This window comes from Camellia sinensis, chromosome 5, assembly GCF_055761805.1.
Source record: "Camellia sinensis isolate YWXY chromosome 5, ASM5576180v1, whole genome shotgun sequence".
In the NCBI taxonomy this organism is placed as follows: domain Eukaryota; kingdom Viridiplantae; phylum Streptophyta; class Magnoliopsida; order Ericales; family Theaceae; genus Camellia; species Camellia sinensis.
In genome coordinates this window covers 200,760,537-200,771,982 of record NC_138965.1, presented here as the reverse complement: position 1 = coordinate 200,771,982, position 11,446 = coordinate 200,760,537, and positions in this window count along the sequence as shown.

Below are 11,446 nucleotides of genomic sequence, written 5' to 3'. Positions count from 1 at the left end.
ATTCGGGAGTGTCATTCCCTTTGGGTATAAATCCCAAAATTATCAAATTAGTATCATCAGAACCGGTTACGAGTCTAGTTTCTCACATATTTGCCCTTGCGTTGATTGCTCGTGTATACTAAGAGAACCATTAATTTTTTTTAAAGTGCTGCAGAAATCATCCTGTTTAGATATAATTTGTTATTTTGATAAGCAAATCAAGTGAGACCAATTGGTTTTCAAACTTAGGATATATTAGTTGTTATCTAGATGGTTTTGGAATTTTTTGAATAGCGTGGAGTGGGTTTTGTAATTTTCAAAGTTAACGAATAGATTGGGAAAGTTTGTTTAAAACTCTATTTTATCTTAAAGTTACTTTTAATTAAGTTTGATTTGAACCCATGGCTTGGGTAATTTTAGACCTTGAAGAACATGAACTTAGGTATTATTTAAGAGTAACGGTGAGTGGGGTTGAGCTGTGTTAGGGCGCATACTTAATTTATTTATATCTTTAGTATTTTTAAATTAGTAGTGACGTGTAGTCTTCATACTTGGTTCAGGGTACTAGTTGGACTTTCATACTCTATTCGAGGATTATCTTATTTCGTTTTCAGGTGAGTAGTTTCATGCTACATATTTTTATAAACGTTCCCCTATCTTGAACTATTGAAAAATTAAATTGTTGTTTTAGGACTAAACCGTTTTGATAAAACTATTATATTATCAATGGAATCAAATTATTCGTCAAACATGTGTGAACTTAGCATACTGTAAACTATTTGTTTTGGTCTCATGTTTATAATGGTGAACTACCACGTTTTGCGATATTGATGTGTATTGATTATTGGGACCATCTGTGTATTTTAGTCCAGGGAAATTATTCCACTGTGTGTAGTGACTCTGGCCACTAGGGAACAGATCCGGGTTGGGCCGTGAACTTGTGGTTTTCTTTTTTTTTTTTGTTCATTTTTTATGAACTTTTTTTGAAAAAGTTTGGGTTTTAGAATCTACGCGACTATATGGACCAAATAAGTTATAAAAAAAATGAAAAACAATTCATTAATGTAATGCCCTCAAAATAAACCCATAAATCATACATTCATGACATCCATAAATATAGGAGAAATAAACATATTTCCATTCATCAGAGTATTTAATCCAAAGGTATTACATGTTGACAGCAAAAGTAAATGCCCTACGGGTTTACAACTTTCCCAGCCAACACTTGGTTACAAAAAAGATAGAGTTCTAACTCTGTACACAAAATAAGCCCTTGGCTTGATATGCATGTAATACACAAAATAATCACAAAAATGAAGGCTTCAGCTTCTACAACCTCCCAAGCTACATCCTTGGAGGCGGCATATCACCTGCACCTAAAAATGATGTCCCATATAGCATGAGTCAACGCCCAGTAAAAATATGCTAAACATAATATGAGCAATAACTAAAACATTAGCATTTGACAAATGTTTAACTCACATAAACCAATGTGCAAACAATCCAGTTCCATGACAAATAATCTATGTGTCATTCCTCTTTCCTTTACTTATACAGTTTCAATTAATAAACATGGCTCAAAACCTGGCCAAACAAATTAAATGAGACTACATCTCATGTTACAACATTTCCTTTATCCACAATTCATTACCAAACAAGATATCACTCATATCAAAACACTTCCTTACTTCCCAATAGATACACATATTTGCTGTATCAATCTCATATCATAACACTTCCATACTTCACAATAGATACACATATTTGCTGTATCAATGGAGTCCATCCCCTATCTCCTCCCAAATAATATCCAGTTTAGGAGTCCATCCCCTATCTCCTTCTAAACCGTGGAGTACATCCCCTATCTCCTCCCACACAATACAATATATATAAACAATTACCATATACACGATCAATCAATACACAAATTCGATGTATAATTCCTACCGTCATATTCGATGACATATTCAACCGATTAGTTTTAATTCACCTAATCATCATGCAGTGTCTACAACAATCAAGACTATCCTCTACCGATAGCCCGAAGCAATTATTTCCAAACAGGTAATAAATGCCTCAACAGATAAATTACCAATATTTTCAAAGGTGAGTGATTAATAAACCCAACTCCACCATTCAATCTCATGATAAGCCAATTTCATTATTTCCAACTCAAATTCATATTCCCATGACTTTCCAAATGAATTATGCAAATTAATTCATATCACAAAATTCTTTTCTCCCTATTTTCTGAATATTGACCCAAAGGCTCAAATATTAACAACAACATCAATAGGCTCATTTTAAGACCCAAGATATACATATATTGGTCAAAATAGCAATACCCTTCTTCATTCAAGTTGAAACCCTAATACCCAAAATCACCCAACTTCAACATTAAATCAAAATGATCAAAAGTTTATGTCAAAGATCATAAAAATGAGTAGTTATCCCTGCCTCAAATTTGGAGCCCAAAAGAGAAGGTGAAGAAAATCGAAAGTGCTCCAAATCCCAAGATTTTCAGATTGATAGGTAGCCCAAACCAAGCTCTACACTTTTTGCAAAGGAACTAAGGTAGAAGATCACTCAAACTAGATCAAACCTTAGAGAGAATGTGAAATGTAGTGAGAGAAGCTCTCAAAATAGGTTTTGAAAAGTAAGAGAGAGTGAGAGTTGAAAAAGTGATCTAACATGACCTAGCTGCCAACTGATATACGTATGACCCGCTCGAGCAGAGAATAGAACGCTCGAGCATCAAACACAAAAATTGGACCCGCTCGAGCGCAAGGATACCCGCTCGAGCGCCAAGACACAACTGCAAAACTCCACCCGCTCGAGTGCAAAGGAACACCGGCTCGAGCGCAAGGATACCCGCTCGAGTGCGACCCGCTCGAGCGTAAGGAAATCCGCTCGAGCGTGAAAAACAAACCTGCAGTACTTTTGCAGACGCACAAGATGCTGAAAGTGTGCAAACTCCGCTCGAGCGCGATGGGATCCGCTCGAGCGGATCACCAAAAATCTGGGCAACAAGAAATGGGACTAAAGCTCAACCAACCTGTTCGAAACACACCCAAGACATTTCAACTGCAATCCAAAGCATGAAAGGATGGGAATGAAATATACACGACAACAATCCTCAATGGAAACGAGTCTGGAATACAGTAAACATAAGAGGGAAAATCGGGATCGCTATAACCTTCCCCTCTTAAAGAATTTCGTCCCCGATATTAGATACAAGTTTCAAAAACATGTTTTTCTCAATTCTTAACAATATTACAACTCAATATTTAACAACCTGACCCATTACCGGTCATCTCATCTCTTTTCAAGAGGCAAATCACAATATATTACTCAATATGCATTATCAACATGCTTTCCTTTGAAATTTACCAATTTCAACACATATTCCGCCATTCAATTACATATTCAATGCCAATAATATATTTGCATTTCTGAAACAGAATTAACATATGCAATGTTAAAATAAACTTCCATTTCAGGGCAAGTTTCATAATACTTTCATAAACCGAAACATTTACAATGTTTTACAACTTAAGACATATTCAATGCTCTTAAAGTTCATCAACACAACAAAATACACAACATATGCTCAAACAACCACAAATAGATCCGGATATTTCTCTCGGACCTCCAACTCACGTTCCCAAGTGGCTTCTTCCATTCTGTGATATTTCCACAAAACCTTCACCAAGGGCATGGTCTTGCCTCGCAAGACTTGATCTCGTCTATCAAAGACCCGTACTGGTCTCTCCTCATACGAGGCATCCTCATCTACCTCTAAGTCGGTCCAATCCAATACATGCGATGGATCCGGCTCGTACTTCTGAAGCATGCTAAAATGAAACATGTCATGCACCCCGGACAACTGTGGCGGTAAAGCTAAACGGAATGCAACCTCCCCAATCCTCTCGAGGATCTCAAAGGGACCGATAAACCGAGGGGACAATTCCCACTTTTCCCAAACCTCATCAAACCCCGCCTAGGTGATATTTTCAAAAAGACATGATCACCCGTTTCAAATGCCAAAGGCCTCCTCCTACGGTCGGCATAACACTTTTGGCGACTCTGGGCTGTAACAAGCCTCCTACGGATAAGCTCAACTTTCTCCGTCGTTTCCCTCACCAACTCCGGGCCCAACAAACCGGAGACCTACAAGGTCGGCCATGCAAGGCCTTAAACGGTGCCATACCGATACTCGACTGGAAACTGTTGTTGTAGGAAAACTCCACCAAGGGCAAGTGCCTCTCCTACGTCCCACTAAAGTCAAGGACACAACCTCGAAGCATATCCTCAAGGATCTGAATAGTATGCTCGGACTGCCCGTCAGTCTGACGATGATAAGCTGTGCTAAAGGTCAACTTAGTGCCCAAGGCACTCTGCAAACTCTGCCACAACCTAGCAGTAAAATGTGGATCTCCATCTGAGACGATCGACACTAGGACCCCGTGCAACTTCACTATGTCCCGAATATACAAGTCAGCAAGATGATCTACAGAATCTATCACACGCATAGGGATAAAGTGCACCGACTTAGTCAACTGGTCTAAAACCACCCAAATAGCATCACTACCCCGCTGAGTCATCGGAAGACCTACAACGAAGTCCATAGTGACATGCTCCCACTTCCACTCGGCAATAGGCAAAGATTGTAACAAATCCGCTGGCCTTTGATGCATAGCCTTCACTTGCTAACAAGTAAGGCACTTCGATACAAAAACTACCACATCTTTCTTCATACCCCGCCACCAAAACTGGCGACCCAAATCACGATACATCTTAGTGCCTCCCAAATGCACCGCAAGGCGTAAATGGTGAAACTCTCGGAGTACCTCCTCTCGGCAAGACTCCGGCACAAATAGACGGTCTCGGTATCTCACACTCAGGTCGGGATACACAGTCAAACCCTTCTCAACCTTCCCACTAGAAATCTTCTCTCGGAGGGATTCTACCTCAAGGTCACCTCTCTGTGCCTCTAACACTCAAGTCACAAGTGTAGGTTGCGTAACAACGGAAAACAAGGCCGTAGCCTCAACGGATTCGCCCAGCAGCAAATCAAACTCGCCAAGTGCACCGAACATCTCCCACTCCCGGATGGCTATACAAGCTACATCACTAATCGATTTCCTACTAAGGGCATCGGCCACAACATTGGCTTTTCCCGAGTGATAGTGCAACTCGAAGTCATAATCCTCAATGAACTCCATCCACCTTCTCTGCCTCAAATTCAAGTCTCTCTGTGTAAACAGATACTTCAGACTCTTATGATCCGAGAACACCTCGAAACTCTCACCATAAAGGTAGTGCCTCCAAATCTTCAAGGCAAAATTTACTGCTGCTAGTTCTAGGTCATGAGTAGGGTAATTCCTCTCGTGCAATTTTAACTGACGTAAGCCATAGACTACACTTTCCCTTCTTGCATCAACACACAACCAAACCCTCTCGTGAGGCATCACAATAAACCGCATAACCCAAACCTCTCTCCAGGATAACCAAAACCCGAGCGGTGGTCAATCTAACTTTCAACTCTTGGAATGACTTTTCATAAGTCTCACTCCATACAAATTTGACCCCTTTCCGCGTCAATCTAGTCAACGGCGAAGCTAGCTTGGAGAAATCTTTCACAAACCAGCGGTAGTACCCAGCTAATCCCAGAAAACTGCGGATCTCAAAAACACTTTTAGGCTGTTCCCAATCCTGCACTGCCTCTATCTTGGATGTATCAACAGACACCCCTTCCTCGGAGACCACGTGGCCTAAGAATTTAACCTCACTTAGCCATAACTCACACTTCCCAAACTTACCATATAGTTTATGGGCCCTAAGTAACTCAAGCACCACTCTCAAGTGTTCCTCGTGCTCCTCCTCCTCAGGTGAATAAATCAGAATGTCGTCCACGAAAACGACTACAAAATGATCTAAGAATTCTCGGAATATCCGGTTCATCAAATCCATAAACATTGCCGGTGCATTGGTGAGCCCAAAAGGCATCACCAAAAACTCATAGTGGCCATATCGCGTACGGAATGTCGTCTTCGGAATATCCTCCTCCCTGACCCTCAACTGATGGTAACCCGATCTCAAGTCTATCTTAGAGAAACAACGGGACCCTTTCAACTGGTCAAACAGATCATCTATACGGGGCATAAGGTACTTATTCTTAACCGTAGCCCAATTCAATTTCCGGTAATCGATACAAAGTCTCAAGGCACCATCTTTCTTTTTAGCAAAGAGGGCCGGTGCTCCCCACGGCGAAGTACTAGGGCGAATAAAGTCCTTACCTAGCAATTCCTGGAGCTGAATCTTTAACTCACTCAACTCGGCTGGAGAAAAACGATAAGGTGCCATGGAAATCGGTGCCGTGTCGGGCACTAAATCAATGGAAAACTCCACTTCTTGATGTGGTAGCAAACTAATAAGATCCTCAGGAAAGATGTCCGAGCACTCACAAACCACTCTCGGCAATACAGTCTGGATCTCCTCACACTCACTACTCATACAGCTAGCGAGAAGACAACTGAGCTCACTTCGCCCTCGCGGATCCTACACCGGTGGCAACACACTACCAACCCGATCCCCCAAGAAATGGAAACAATCCCCGCTCAAGGTACATACAGTGACCCTCTGGCGGTAACAATCAATAACAGCCCGGTATGACGATAACCAGTCCATACCCAAAATCACATCAAAACCCGACATAGCCATAACTACAAAAGAAAATGGAAACTGGCGGTCGACGACCTCTATATCACAAGCCCCGACACCCTTGTTTCAAAATTAACACACCCCCAACAGGTGATACAACACAAATAGGAGATGGTAACTGCGCCAACTCCAACCCCAAAATAGATACAAATGCAGCAGATATAAAGGAATGGGATGCACCCGTATCAATCAACACATTGGCAACCGAGTTGCAAAACAAAAAGGTACCTCTCACAACAGATGGAGCCGATACAAGCTTCTGCGCGGTAACAGCATACATGCGCCCTGAAGGTCTCTAGTCTATCTGCTCACCTCTCGGAGCAAAAGACTGCTGCACAGACTGAGACGATGACGCCCCCTGATTGGCCCTCGAGGCCTGAACTGACTGTGCTGGCTGAAAACTCTACGTCTGCCTCGAACCAGACGCACTAGAAGTGCCACTCAACTGTGGGCAATACCTCTTCAGGTGCCCCGCCTGACCACAATGGTAACAAGAGAACGGCTGGCCTCTACCCTGACTCTGGCTCTGAGGTCGAGCTGAAGATGAAACTGTTCTCTGACCTTCTCCCCTCTGCGGGCAAGCTGGAGACTTGTGGCCCAGCTGACCATATTTGTAACAAGTAACGTCTCCCTGACTGCCTCTCCCAGAGCCTGCAATTGGCACTGGAAAGGTCGATCTAGCAAATGCACCATGGGAACCCTCTGCCTCCGACCATTCCCCTGGCTATCCTGACTCCTCTTGGAGCCCCTCATCCTCTCCTTCTCCTCCTACGTCATAATCTCCATATGGGCCGCGGCATCCACAAGGCGCCCATACTCCCGAGTCATGGATCCCCCAACTCTGGTCTTGAGCCCATGTCTCAACTTCCTCTCAAATTCCTGACAACGGCGTTCCTCAGACGCCACAAGCTCAGGTGCTAACCTGGATAAACTGGTAAATGCGGCCTCAAACTCGGCCACTGGCATACTCAGCTGCTTGAGCTGACAGTACTGGTCCCTCAACTTCTCCCTAACAGCTGGAGACAAAAACTTCTCCAGGAAAGCACCTACAAAGGTCTCCCATGTATCACCAACATGACCGCTCATGAACTTCCACCACTAACCCGTATCTCCCTTCAACTGAAAAAAAGCCAAGGTCACCTTCAAAGCCCCGTCTTCGATGCCAAGCATCTCAAACGTCTTCGTCATCTGCTCAAGCCACTCATCAGCCTTAAGTGGTTCTTTCGAATCGCCAACAAACTCGCCCGGATTAGACCGGAAGAACTCCCTCTTCAGAAAGGAAGGCCTTGCCTCAACTACATGGGCCTGGGCTTGATTCTCAGCCCTGAGAATGCCCATAGATTCCCTCAAAGCTCCTGCCATCTCATGGGCTAAGGTGCCCATGGCCTGCTGACCTACTGGCTCGGCCACATTGGCCTGACCAACACCCTCTTACTGCGCCGGAATCTCATCCGGTATAGGCACCTCCTGCCTACCGCGCCTACCATGCCTACCTCCGCGTCCTCGTCCTGACATCCTAATAAAAGTAACAAGAACATTAGCACATTCACAAATGTGCCGAAGCTATTCCACTCACGTCCTAAAGCAATGGACAACAGTAAGTCACTCCACGTAAGCACATAATCACATAAGCACTTACGAATTTCATTTCCTGATAATGACAGTCCCGAGGCGTTGCTAGAGTTCCAGTAAGAAACAACATTGACAACAGTAGATTTACGATTCTACTTCTACCAATATTTAAACTTTACACTATCTTTTTTCTAATGAGATTTTGTTTCTTTCTCTTCCGTAATGGCCGCCATCGTCTGGCACCATCACCGAACCATCTTTTCTCTTCCCCACAAACAAGTATCAACCGCCACAGGGAGAGAAAGGTTGAGAGAGAAGAAAAAGAAAAAAAAAGGGGGTTGCAAACAAGAAAGAACTTTTGGGTGTGCGTTAGGTCTCTATCTTTCTTCTTCTCTTTGTTTTTGTTCTTTATCCTTACTCTATTATTATTTAGTTCATTGATGGAGAGGTTGTAGGTTTATGTATTTTGTATATATATACCGTTAAGATATTTGAGGAGTTAAATTCATGTATAAAGAATGGGCATAATTCTTAGTCCAAACATTCTGCCCAGAATCACAAACTTTAAAAATCAAGAAGCCATATCAAACGAATGAATTTCGAATTGAAATTTTTATAGTAGATTAATTACATAATGAGTTGCATATCTGAAGTTTTTCATAATTTTTGGGAGTCAAAATCCATATAAACTGATGGATTCAAATCTGTCCAGAAAACTGGTTTAAAACCATAAATTCGGGAGTTTCGTTCTCTTTGGGTGGAAATCCAAAAATTATCAAATTAGTGTCATTAGAACCAGCTACAAGTCTAGTTTCTTACATTTTTGCCTTGCATTGATTGCTTGTGTATACTAAGAGAACCATTAATTTTTTTAAAGTGATGCAGAAAACAACCTGTTTAGATATAATTAATTATTTTGATAAGCAAATCAAGTGATACCAATTGGGTTTCAAACTTAGGATATATTAGTTGTTATCTGGATGGTTTTGGAATTTTTCGAATAGCGTGGAGTGGGTTTTGAATTAAGTTTCGATTTGAACCCATGTCTTGGGTAATTTTAGACCTTGAAGAACATGAACTTAGGTATTATTTAAGAGTAACGGTGAGTGGGGTTGAGCTATGTTAGTGCGCTTTAGTGCGGGATACTTAATTTATTTATATCTTTAGTATTTTTAAATTAGTAGTGACGTGTAGTCTTTATACTTGGTTCAGGGCACTAGTTGGACTTTCATACTCTATTCGAGGATTATATTATTTCATTTTCAGGTGAGTAGTTTCATGCTACATATTTTGATGAATGTTCTCCTATCTTCAACTAGTGGAAAATTAAATTGTTGTTTCACGGCTAAACCGTGTTGATAATACTATTATATTATCAATGGAATGAAATTATTTGTAAAACATGTTTGAACTTAGAATACTGTAAACTATTTGTTTTGCTCTCATGTTTACAATGGTGAACAACCACGTTTTGCAATATTGATGTGTGTTGATTATCGGGACCATCTGTCTATTTTAGTCCATCGAAATTATTCCACTGTGTGTGGTTACTCTGGCCACTCGGGAACAGATCCAACTTGGGCCGTGAACTTGTGGTTTTCTTCTCTTTTTTTTTTGGTTCATTTTTGATGAACTTTTTTTGAAAAAAGTTTGCGTTTTAGAATCTACGTGACTATATGGACCAAATAAGTTATAAAAAAAAATGAAAAACAATTCATTAAAATTAAAAGTGAAAATAATTTAGTGATGTTTTTAGATCATTCTACACCAGATACACAAAAAAATGTAAAATTTTTGACGCAAATTTAAAAAATATAATATTCAAAAGAAAAAAAAAAGTTTTTTTTTTGTTAGTTGCCAACCCCACCAAATGCTATTGATTGAAATAGAAAAAATCATCATTTTTATGTTTCGTAATCATCACCAAGGACTGATCCACAAGGTGCGAAAGTATATTTAGATTTTCAATTTTTCAAGATCCATCCATGATCATAACAATACAAATTTATTTATTTTATACATGAAAAATAAAAGTCCATCCGTGATCATCACAATATTAAAAAAGAAATAAAAAAGTGGTTGTCCAATGACTTAAATTAAAGCAATAGCCAGGGAACCTACAGGTTCACTAGTCTAGCCTAAGTTCAACATTGCTGGCCACAACTTGAGTTCAAGCGTTGAAGCCATCTATCAACTTTACCATCATCCAACCACTTTGGTGCCCTCGCTTGAGTCATAAGCTAACGCTACTTAGCTCGGCAATTATTAGATGTCTCAATCACCCCTTATATTCAAACATTATGCGTTGTTTTTAATGGATGTGGGATAAGTTTACGATTGTACTACTACCAATATTTAAACTGTAACGCCCTCGAAATAATGACATTAAACCCAGCAATATAAACCTACATTTATATACAAAAGATCCACATTCTTCAATTCATCAGAGTAGTCCTTACAGTAGCATTACAAGTTAACAACAATAATAAATGCCCTACGGGCTTACAGCTTTCCAAGTCAACGCTTGGTTACAGAAAATAGAGTACTAACTCAAATGCACATTAAGCCCTTGGCTTGAATTTACACGTAATACATCCAAAAGGAAATAAGACAACAAAAGTCTGTCCGTCTCTAGGCTCCCAAGCTATGTCCTTGGAGGTGGCATGCTACATGTACCTGAAAATGATGTTCCCATATAGGGTGAGCCACAACCCAGTAGAAATATACTAAACCAACTATGAACAATGACTAAGAAATTAGCAACTGATAGATGGTCAACACTAACACTTCCATTTACATCTTATTACAATTTCATGACGGTTAAGTCTAGGTTACAATTCACCTTCCATCTCTTATTCAACTTTGGGTTTGAAAACAAGGTTCAATACTCTGGCCAAAACATTTGATGGGATTATAGTTCATCACTAGAACATTTTCGAAATTTGAGGTGGATACACATTTTGGTGTTGTACCAATAACACATAAACTACTTCCATACTTCACAAACGATGATGACATACATTTTAGTGCTATATCAAATCAAACAAACTTTTCAATAGATAAGCATATGAGCTATATCACTACCACAACAAACAAGCATATGAGCTATATCAATACTTCAACAAATAAGCATATGAGCTATATTCAATACTACAACAGATAAGCATATGAG